At 42.1% G+C, this 10,202-nt stretch overlaps 1 protein-coding gene across 1 annotated transcript in view; it reads left to right on the top strand.

The window, feature by feature from the left end:
- The first annotated feature begins 293 nt into the window (after nucleotides 1-293).
- Pde3a (phosphodiesterase 3A) overlaps nucleotides 294-10,202 on the top strand; it is a 128,527-nt gene continuing 118,618 nt past the window's right edge. The window contains exon 1 of the mRNA XM_048335154.1: nucleotides 294-345. The gene's annotated coding sequence lies outside the window, so the exon portion shown is untranslated. The remainder of the gene's footprint in view (nucleotides 346-10,202) is intronic.

Raw genomic sequence — 10,202 nt, 5'->3', positions numbered from 1 at the left:
GGGGGGGCGGCGGGGGTGGGGGTGGGGGTGGCGCTGGGCTGCGTGGCCGCGGCGACATGGCTGGGGCTGCGGACGCCGGGGGGAGGCGGCCGCGCCGGGGCTGACGCGCTCCGCTGCCGGGGACCTCACCTGGCGGCCTGGGCCCGCGGCGGCGCGGTGCCCTCGGGCGGCCCTCGGGCCGGGCGGCGCGGGCGGGGTCCCCCTGCCCTCCGCGGGGACCCCCCAGCCGCACAGCCCCGTGTTCGGGAAGCACCGACGAGCCGGCTCCGTGGTGGCCACCGACATGTCCGGCGGGGGTGGCCGCCCTCGCCGGAGACCTCGCTGCCCTGCGTCCCCCGGGAGCAGGTAGGACTAAACGAGGGGGACCCCCGGGGGGGGGGAGAAAGGGGGGGACCCCTCCCCTCCCCACAACGATCCCTGGAGGAGACCCCCCCCCCCACAGCTGGCAGCGGGAGGAAACATAGACACCTCGGGAAAAGCCGTCCAAGAAGTTCAGCTTGACTTGTGTGTGTGTGTGTGTGTGTGTGTGTGTAAAGAAAAAAGTACAAGCATCGTTTCCTTCTTTCCTTCTTTTTATTTTTCTGATTTCCTCCTTCTCTGGCAGAGGATATTTTATATTTTCTGCAGCCACTTTAGAAATAGGAAAAAAAAAAAAAGTCACACAGGCAACCATGGGAGTCTCGCAGCTGCCTCTACTTCCCAGATTTCCTTCCCCTCCTTGGGTGGGTGGGTGGTGGGGTGGTGGTGGTGGTTGTATTTGCACACCTGGTGTTTCTTGCTCCATTAGGAAGAACTCAGAGCTTGCTCACTTCCCAGAGATTTTTTTTTTTTAGAATTAGATTCACACACATACACACTTTTTTTTTTTTCCTTCCCATAGCATGGCACGCCTTTTATCAACACATGGAGATTCCTAGATTTCTCCATGCGTTCCCTCTCTTTTAAATTTCTTTTGAAGGGTTCTTTCTTAGAAAGTGGCAGGTAAACAATTTATACACCGAATCCCAGGTATTCTCTATGGGAGGGAACCTGGCATATCAACTTCAAGTGTTAGGCAGTCAATCCTATGCCTGAATTTCCCGAGGATAGAATACAGCCCCCTGTATTGTTGTCAGGTTAAAAGAAAATAAAAACAAGAAGAATTTTCTTTGGAGTATCTGCATAGTGGAGCAGTGAGAAGGAAAAGAATAAAACCACTTCGAATGGGACTTAATTTCAAGTTTGACAAGGAATATTATTCACTCCAGGAGAATGATTGTTGGCAATTTCTGGGGATTGTGAACTTGGAGAAAGGAGAGATGATGTTTTAGCTAGAAAGTTCTACCTAGAACAGAAAGTTTAGTCCGTCTGTGTGTGTGTGTGTGTGCGGTGTGTGTGTGCGTGTGTGTGTTTGAGTTTGAATCTTGTCATCAATTGAAGTTGTATTGAAGACTTTGGAGATAGGGAGATAGCAGGATAAATTTCAGTGTGAAAAAGCAGATTTAGGTGTTCAGTTTTCTCCTTGGAAAAGATGTGGTAGTTGGTGACAGATGTGTGTGTGTGTGTGTGTGACACATTGATTCTGTGTGCTCAGTGGAAATTTACACATTTTTCACCCGTGTGCTTGCCTGCCTACCATGAGAGCAGTTGGAAGGGAGAGAAAGCCTGTCCTAAGCTATAGAAAGCCTTTATTTTCTCGTCTTTTTTCTTTTAAAAAGGTTATTTGTGGATAATCATTTTTGAAGCAAACAGCACGACCATATGGTGAGGACTAGCTAGTTGTTTCTAGAATGAAGTTGGTTATACAGATCTGCGGTTTGTTTAATGTAGGATGGAAAGTATCATGTCTCCTTGTTTATTTCTGAGCAAATGTACTTCACTTTCTGTTGGGAGGACACAAACATTTCTTGGGTTTAAGCAATAGAAAACGAGAGAAAGCAAGGAAACAGGCCCCATTTGGACAGAGCTTTAGAGACTATTGGAAATAAAGTTCTAGATGACCTGAGGGTAAACAAATGAAGTGAGAAACATCATTTCTTTTCACACTTCACAGGAGGAGGGGGGGGGGAATGTCTTTTGAATGGAGAGGCCACTGGCTTACTTGGTTTAGAACACACTTGTTTGTAATTTACAAGAATAGGTGATACATGGTCTTTAGCAAAGAAGATCAAAATAGGAACTTCACCATACAGATAGAGACTGACTCCACATTTAATATCACTTTACCGCTGAATCAGAGTTTCGGAAAATTTCTTCTTAACATTCACTGGAGGGGGAGAGAGTAGATTTCGGGTTGGGAGGAAGTGAGGAGAATTGATCAGCTGTGTTAAACAGATTTTGATGATTCTTCTTAATGATGGTGATTGGTTTCTTCTGGTATAGGTTAGTATTAACCTGAATTTTCGTAGAGATGGTTATTTTGACAGTTACTTATTTATTCCTTTTTGCTCTGCTGTTGAGACATACATATTTATGAATTATTTAGATGATTTCCTTCCTGCTGTTTTAGTATATATATATATATATGCACAGACACAGACACACACATATTTAGATTGTATTCATAAAGAATGTTCTCAAAGGGGAAATTGGTGTCTAATAATTATAGAAAAATGAGATGACGGGGTAAAACGAGAGTATGGGTGTGTGTCCTTTGAAATGAGGTTTTTTTTTTTTAAATAAATGATACATGGAAGTGGAGGCTGGGCAGAATCTTTTGAGATGGGGTATTCTCATCCCACTTGGGTTTAATCGTGTGAAAAAGTTCAGGAGCCACCATTGTGTAAAAGGTCTTATCCGTTTTATCCTAAGGACACAAACTTCCTGATAAAGAGTGCAAAGTTTACCCCTGCTATTTGCATACTTTATGAAGCTCACAATCAAAATAACCTTACACATAAAATACGTAATATTTCTCTGACTGCTTCCAGATTGTGTTCTTTTTTTTATGTGAAAGAACATCCTCAATTCAGATGTCAGGAAGCAGTGATAGCTGACAAATTAATTTGAAATAGTAGTGAAAGGGCAGGCGGACAGACGTCTCCCGAGATTTTCTTTGGAAGTGGCTCCTGTGAAGTTTGAAAGGTGAGAGAATTCTAGCATTTTCTTCTCAGAGTGGATAGTGGCTACTGTTTGTGATCTCTCTCTCTCTCTCTTTACTCCTCTCTCTCTCTCTCTTTCTCCCATTCCTCTCTGATTCCCTCTCTCTCTCCCTCTATTTCTCCCTTTCTCTTTCCACTCTTATCTCCGTGGCTTCCATTCTTAAAGAACAAAGAATATATGATAGAGTTCTCATAAGACAAACGGGACTGATGTGTAATTTTCTCCCTCTCCCCTCCCTTTCCCTGCTCCCTCCCTCTCTCCTTTCCATTTCCTATATCTATTTCTATATTATTCCTATATAAACGTGTATTTCTCAATCTCATATAGCATTAAGTTTCATAACAGAGAAGATTAAAGTTGACTTTAAGCTACACAATGTGCCAGGGGTAGTTTTCGGTTTCCAGAATGAATCAGTCACCTCGGGGTCTGTGAATAGAAAGGATAGCATCTTCACTGAAAGAAACTGAGCTGGTAACCTTGGTGTGGCTTTTAGTCCCGCCTTTCTGCTCAGGGCCCTCAAGATTGGAGTGGATTTTATAGATGACAGTGTCTCGCAATACATAAATTTACTTATGTAATCGTTGCCGTTTGAAAATTGTTCCCAAGAGATGTGTATTCTTACATGTCAAAGAATATAGTTGGTTACTTGTGAGTCTCTAATTATGAACCTGGACTTTGTTGATTTCTTTATTTGTTGTCAGTTGTGGGGCTTGAACTCAGGGCCTGGGCGCTGTCTCTGAACTTCTTTTGCTCCAGGCTAGTGCTCTACCACTTTGAGCCACAGTGCCACTTCTGTGAAAGATTGAAAACCAAATGTGATTTTTATTTTAATTGCACGTTAAGAAGATATATATATATACACATATATATACCACACATAAAGAGAGAGGCAAATAAATATAGATATATGTGTATATCTATCTATCAATGTATCATCTATTCCATTCATCCATCTACTTACCTACCTACATACCTAAAATAAGTAGAAGGGATATGACTCTTTTTATTCATGAGCTTGACCTACTGTAATGGCAAAAATGGGTGCAATGGGTACATCATCAGTAAGAGAGGCCGAGGGTATAGACTTTGTGTTGTGTAATTAAACTAGAATGATTCCCTGGGACTCTTTCTCTAAACTCTCAATTAAGCGCCTTTAGAATAAATACATGTAACACTTTTGGCAGGAATGTAAGTTTGTTATCCAAAGACAAATTAAGTTTTTCATCAGTGGTGTGAGAAAGACATTTTGCCAGTAAAATACAACCTACCTTAAGCTACATGAATGTGGTGGTTATTTTATTTTATTTTTTATTTTTTGTGACACTGAATGGTAGGCATACAGGAGCCTTTGCCACGACTGGTAAAAATATAACTTGCTGGCTTTTATAATACGGACATAAAAATCCAGAAGCTTCGGTTGTGAGTTTATAAAATCCTTTTTGATAGAACATGATCTCTCCGCCCGAAATTCAAATATAATCATAGACTTTGACATTTGGTTCCTCAGTTCAGGGTGACATAAAGAGGCAGTGATTATTAATGACTTCATGATAGAATTCAAATTAATGAATGCATGTCAACTTCTGTAAAGAATTGAAAAGGACATGGGCACCAGTAGCTCACGCCTGTCATCTAAGGATCGTGGTTCGAAGCCAACCCAGGCAGAAAAGTCCCCACCAGACACTTATCTCCAATTAATCACTAAAAACCAGAAGCGGCGCTGTGGCTCGAGTGGCAGAGCAGTAGCCTTGAGCACAAAGAGGCTCAGGGACCAGCTAGCTGCTCAGGCCCTGAGTTCAAGCCCCAGGAATGGCACAAAAATATTTTTGAATAGGAAAAGCAAAGATTATTTTTCTTTTCTCCCAGGAAAGGTAGCAGAAGATGAGAGCAAGCAACATTTGTTTTTTTTTCTTGTGAAATCACAATTTAAAAATTTGGATTAAAATTTTCTTTTTTTTTTTTTACTTTTTGAACACGAATCCTTAAAGCCTATTGCAAAACTGTTTTCACCAACAGAAATAAGTCAGTGAATCTATATAAATTTACAGAGGTTGGAAGGAGTAGAAACCGTCATTTTACTCTTTCTGTCTTGAGTGTGAAGTGTAAAAAAAATAAAAATTAAAAAAAGTTAAAATGGTGGAACTGAAAGAAATACTTTGTAGCCCGGACTGTCATGTTAATTAAATAAACAACTAGAACAGTGGCTCTGTGTATGAATTGCATTTTAAAAAGTCTGCAGGGGGAAGAGGTACAGGCAGGCAAAAACTGAATGATACTGGTATTAGAAAGAAAAAAAAATTCATTTTCTCTGTAATGACATTTGTGTGATTTTTTTTGTGGTAACCGATGAAGAAATTCAGCCCTGCAAATTATTCCTTCAGGATCCAAATGAGTAAAAGCGTCACAAAATCCACTTCTATTTCGAATAACTTCTCATGGATGAGGTTGAGAGCAGCATGCTTATAAAAGCCAGAATTAGAAATATGCCTGTAAGTAAACTTGTATTTTAAGTTGTGTGTGTGTGTGTGTGTGTGTTTCAATAAATATGGTTTTTCGGATGGTGACAGCCCCAGGAGTCTCTGTTAACTTCATTGAAAATTTGCTCTATTTGATCATCTATATAGATATAAAAGAATGAATTTTCTGGGGCACCAGGCTCATGCCTGCAATCCCAGCTACTCAGGAAGCTGAGATCTGAGGATCAGGGTTCAAAGCCAGCCCAGGCAGGAAAGTCTGTGAGACTCTCATCTCCAGTGAACCAGCAATAAGCCAAACGTGGAGCTGCGGCTCAAGTAGTAGAGTAACAGTAGCCTTAAGGAAAAATAAAGCTCAAGGACAGCACCCAGGCTCCAAGTTCAAGCCCTAGGACTGGTATACACATAAACACACGCACACACACACACACACACACACACACACACACACACACAGAGAGAGAGAGAGAGAGAGAGAGAGAGAGAGAGAGAGAGAGAGAGAGAGAGAGAGCATGGTTTGGTATTAGACTGGAGTTGTATTTTTCCAGAAAACACAGGTGTGAGATTCACCCTCCAGAATTTTTTTTTTTTAATAGATGATCAATGCGGCTATTATGTCGTGTGGAATTTGCTGGAAGCTGTGGCCCTCATCCGGCTGCCTGGAGTGTTTCTTTAGCTTCATGGAATGATGTCTAGCCTTCTATGAGAAGGAAGCACTTTCTTCCTCAGATCCTGTATGACTCCCAATCACTGATCCACGATCTCTTTCTTCCTCCTGTTTTCTGTGTCATATTTGGAGCTGGAAATTCATGGATGGAAAATGAATGAAAATTCCCTAGCTGGAAAAAAATCAGTTCAAGCTCAGAGTCTATATACATGAACAAAGGAGTCCTATCAGAATGGGGGAGAATCTCAGAAGGTTGAAAATCCCCTTCGGTTCCTTCCTTCCTTCCTTCCTTCCTTCCTTCCTTCCTTCCTTCCTTCCTTCCTTCCTTCCTTCCTCCCTTCCTCCCTCCCTTCCTCCCTTCCTCTCTTCCTCCCTTCCTCCTTCCTTCCTCTCCCTCCTTTCCTCCCTCTCCCCCCTCCTTCTCTCTTTCTGCCTTCTTCTCTTTCTCTCCCCCTTTCTTGCTTTCATTTCTTCTTTTTTTTTTTTCTGTTCCCATCCCAGGGCTTGAACTCAGGGCCTGGGCTCTGTCCCTGAGATTCTTTTTGCTCAAGGCTGGTGCTCTGCCACTTGAGCCACAGCTCCACCTCTGGTTTTCTGGTAGTTCATTGGAGATAGGAGTCTCACAGACGTTCCTGCCTGGGCTGGCTTTGAACCACGATCCTCAGATCGTAGTTGGCATGACAGGTATGAGCTACCGTGCCAGGCTTAGAGACTTACTCTTAGGGTACTCTTTGGACAAAGAAGCAGAGAAGGAGGCTGACAGTCATGTGTGTGTCACAACCACACGTCCATACTCAGGATTACAAGACTGAGTGGTCAGACTGAGAGCTACAGATAATGCTTTTCTGAGACCTCATGTTGAATGCAGCTATGCATAGTAAGCAATGCCTTGATTCTCAGCTCTGTCTGCTAAGAGAACAAGGATTTACCTTGGAAAGTCCCAAACTCACAGACCCTCCAATCTTCTCCTTTCAAGGAGACATTCTTGCCGTATTACTTTGTTGATAATTGATTTTTTTTTTTTAAATAAAAAGGTGTGCAGGATCTGGAATTCAAGCAAAATCTGTGGACAACCTTTTTTTTTTTTCTATTGATAGGTGATTTGATGTTTTCACCTCATTTAACTGGCCTGCTTCCCTTAAGCAGCTGTTCAAGCAGTGGATGTAGATAGAAGGTTAGTGCGAAGGTGTCATGAAGAACATTTCTATTTCGGAAGGTCATAAAGGGCACGATTTTTGCATGGTTGATTTCTTAGAGTTATGAGATAGTTACCCCACCCCCCAGAAGCATAGTTCTAGAATTTAAGAGAACTCATATTTCCTTTGAAGAAGAATGGTAGCGTGTGTGTGTGTGTGTGTGTGTGTGTGTGTGTGTGTGTGTGTGTGTTCGTTTATGAAGGTCCTGGGGCTTGAACCTCTGGCCTGGGTGCTGTCCCTTAACTTTGATGCTCAAAGTTGGCGCTGTACCACTTCTGGTTTTCTGGTGGTTCATTGAAGATAAGAATCTCACAGACTTTCCCGCCCAGGCTGGCTTTGAACCACAATCCTCAGATCTCAGCCTCCTGAGTAGCTGGGATGACAGGTGTGAGCCTATTATGTAATATACATTTATGTGCTGTGCTTATGTGAGAATATGTGATTTTATTCCCTCCTGCCAAGAAATTGCTTTGGTTGCCTTAATTTGCTAGAGAAATAATGTTGGCCCCAGTGGTTTGCGTGAAATTGTAGATAAATGTTTTATTCTATAATACAAACTACACAAAAGGCGTATTTTAGTTGTGTATTTTCAAATAGCCACACAAACAGTATGAGCAAAGTGTTAATGAATAACAGCTATATTTCATTTAGCCTGGTAGTGCACGTCAATGTGGAATTGAGATAAAATGGAGACATTTTACTTTTTGTAGTTGTATTTTTTTTTTAACAGTCTAATGATCTGAGCTGTGTTTTATACTAGAAGCTTTTCTTAACTGTTCTGGCTATATTTTAGACATTCATTAGAAGTTTATAATTAGTGGCCGGCATATTGGATGGTAGAACTGTGTATTTTGAAGGATATGAAATAACAATTTGCATGTTAATGTCATGTCTAATTATAACAAAAGAAAAAGTCAAGGTAGAATCAATGATAGCATTTTCATACACATGCTTTCTAATTTTTTTTCCCTATTCCTGGGACTTGAACTCAGGTCCTGAGCACTGTCCCTGGCTTCCTTTTTTTTAAAATTTTTATTGTCAAACTGATGTACAGAGAGGTTACAGTTTCATACGTTAGGACCTGGCTTCCTTTTGCTCAAGGCTAGCACTCTACCACTTGAGCCACAGCGCCACTTCTGGCTTTTTCTGTGTCTGTGGTACCGAGGAATCGAACCAGGGCTTCATGCATAGTAGGCAAGCACTCTACCCCTAAGCAACCTTCCTAGCCCCATGCTTTCTGATTTTGAGTGTGTGTGTGTGCGTGTGTGTGTGTGTATACACACACATTTGTCATTGTGCTGGTTACTGGGCCTTGAACTCAGGGCCTTTGACTCTTGACTAGAGTTTGTTGCTCAAACTCGTCATTCTTCCAGATTCTTGAGTACAATCTGGACAGTTTATGTTTGCTATACGTGATCGTTGGCAAGTCTCTCTGCCCCATTTTCTTCATTTGACATTATCAGGTATATTTTGTGATTTATTTTTATTTTTGTGCCAGTCCTGGGGCTTGAATTCAGGGCCTGGGCACTGTCCCTGAGCTTTTTCTCTCAAAGTAGGTGCTGCACCATTTGAGCCACAGCTCCATGTCTGGTGGTTTTAGTGGTTCATCAGAGATAAGCGTCTCAGACTTTCCTACCCAGGCTGGCTTTGAACTCCGATCCTCAGCTCTCAGCTTCCTGAGTAGCTGGGATGACAGGCGTGAGCCACTGGCACCTGGCAATCATTTATATACTAAAAAATAAATAAATAAAAAATCAAAGTTGGAGCAGGTGACTTTAGCAGCCTCCTGAATGAAGAATGTTGATGTGAATCCGATTTGTCTCTGCATGAATTAGGGGGTTTGCCTTTCACAGATTTCGATATCGCAAGGATTGCTGCTGCTTTATCCCGTGTGAACACATCCCGTGACCAAAATGATCATGCTGTAATTAGGATATCTAATGTCTCTTTGGAAAGCAGAGGGTTTATGTTTGCAGCTCGAGCCCTTGTCACTTAGGAAACCAGAGCGAAGCTGCCAGAAAGTTTAAAGGGGAGAATTTAACCTTGACTCGAAAGAACTGATAACTTCTTCTCTTTCACTTATGTCCAAACCACAGCCAACCCCCCCCCCCCCCCACCAACCCCAGAATAAAAACCAACCAACCCGTGTATGGGTAGAAAGGCCTGGTGATCGTGGCCATGTAGAATTTTTCAATGAAGAATGCAGATTCGGTACTTTGTGTTTTGTATGGGGTGTGTGTGTGTGTGTGTCATTTTGGTTGCAGATTTAAAAAAGAAGGCTAGAAATGTTTATTGGCTAGCTCCTTCTATCTCTTTTCGTCCGACACTGAATTCATGAATTCCAGACATAGTTTCAACTTTACATGGAACGTTGATGAGAAAATTACTTTTTCCAATATATATATGTATATATACACACACATATATGCACACATATATGTATACATATATGTATATATATACACACATACACACACATAGAAGGTGACAAGTTCATGTGTTGTTATGACTTTTTTGTTTTGGTTTGGTTGTGGGACCTGAACTCAGGGCCTGGGCACTGTCCCTGAGCTTCTTTTGCTCAAGGCTGGTGCTCTACCACTTGAACCATAGCTCAACTTCTGGTTTTCTGGTGGTTCATTGGAGATAAGAGTCTCATGGACTTCCTTGCCCCGGCTGGCTTTGAACTGTGATCCTCAGATCTCAGCCTCCTGAGTAGCTGGGATGATGGCTGTCAGCCACCAGCGCCTAGCTCCTTTGTTTAATTCTGAAGTTGATTTAAATGTA

Source organism: Perognathus longimembris, chromosome 27 (assembly GCF_023159225.1).
Source record: "Perognathus longimembris pacificus isolate PPM17 chromosome 27, ASM2315922v1, whole genome shotgun sequence".
NCBI classification, from domain to species: domain Eukaryota; kingdom Metazoa; phylum Chordata; class Mammalia; order Rodentia; family Heteromyidae; genus Perognathus; species Perognathus longimembris.
The sequence above is the reverse complement of the archived record's forward strand: the minus strand, read 5'-3'. Positions and strand labels throughout refer to the sequence as shown.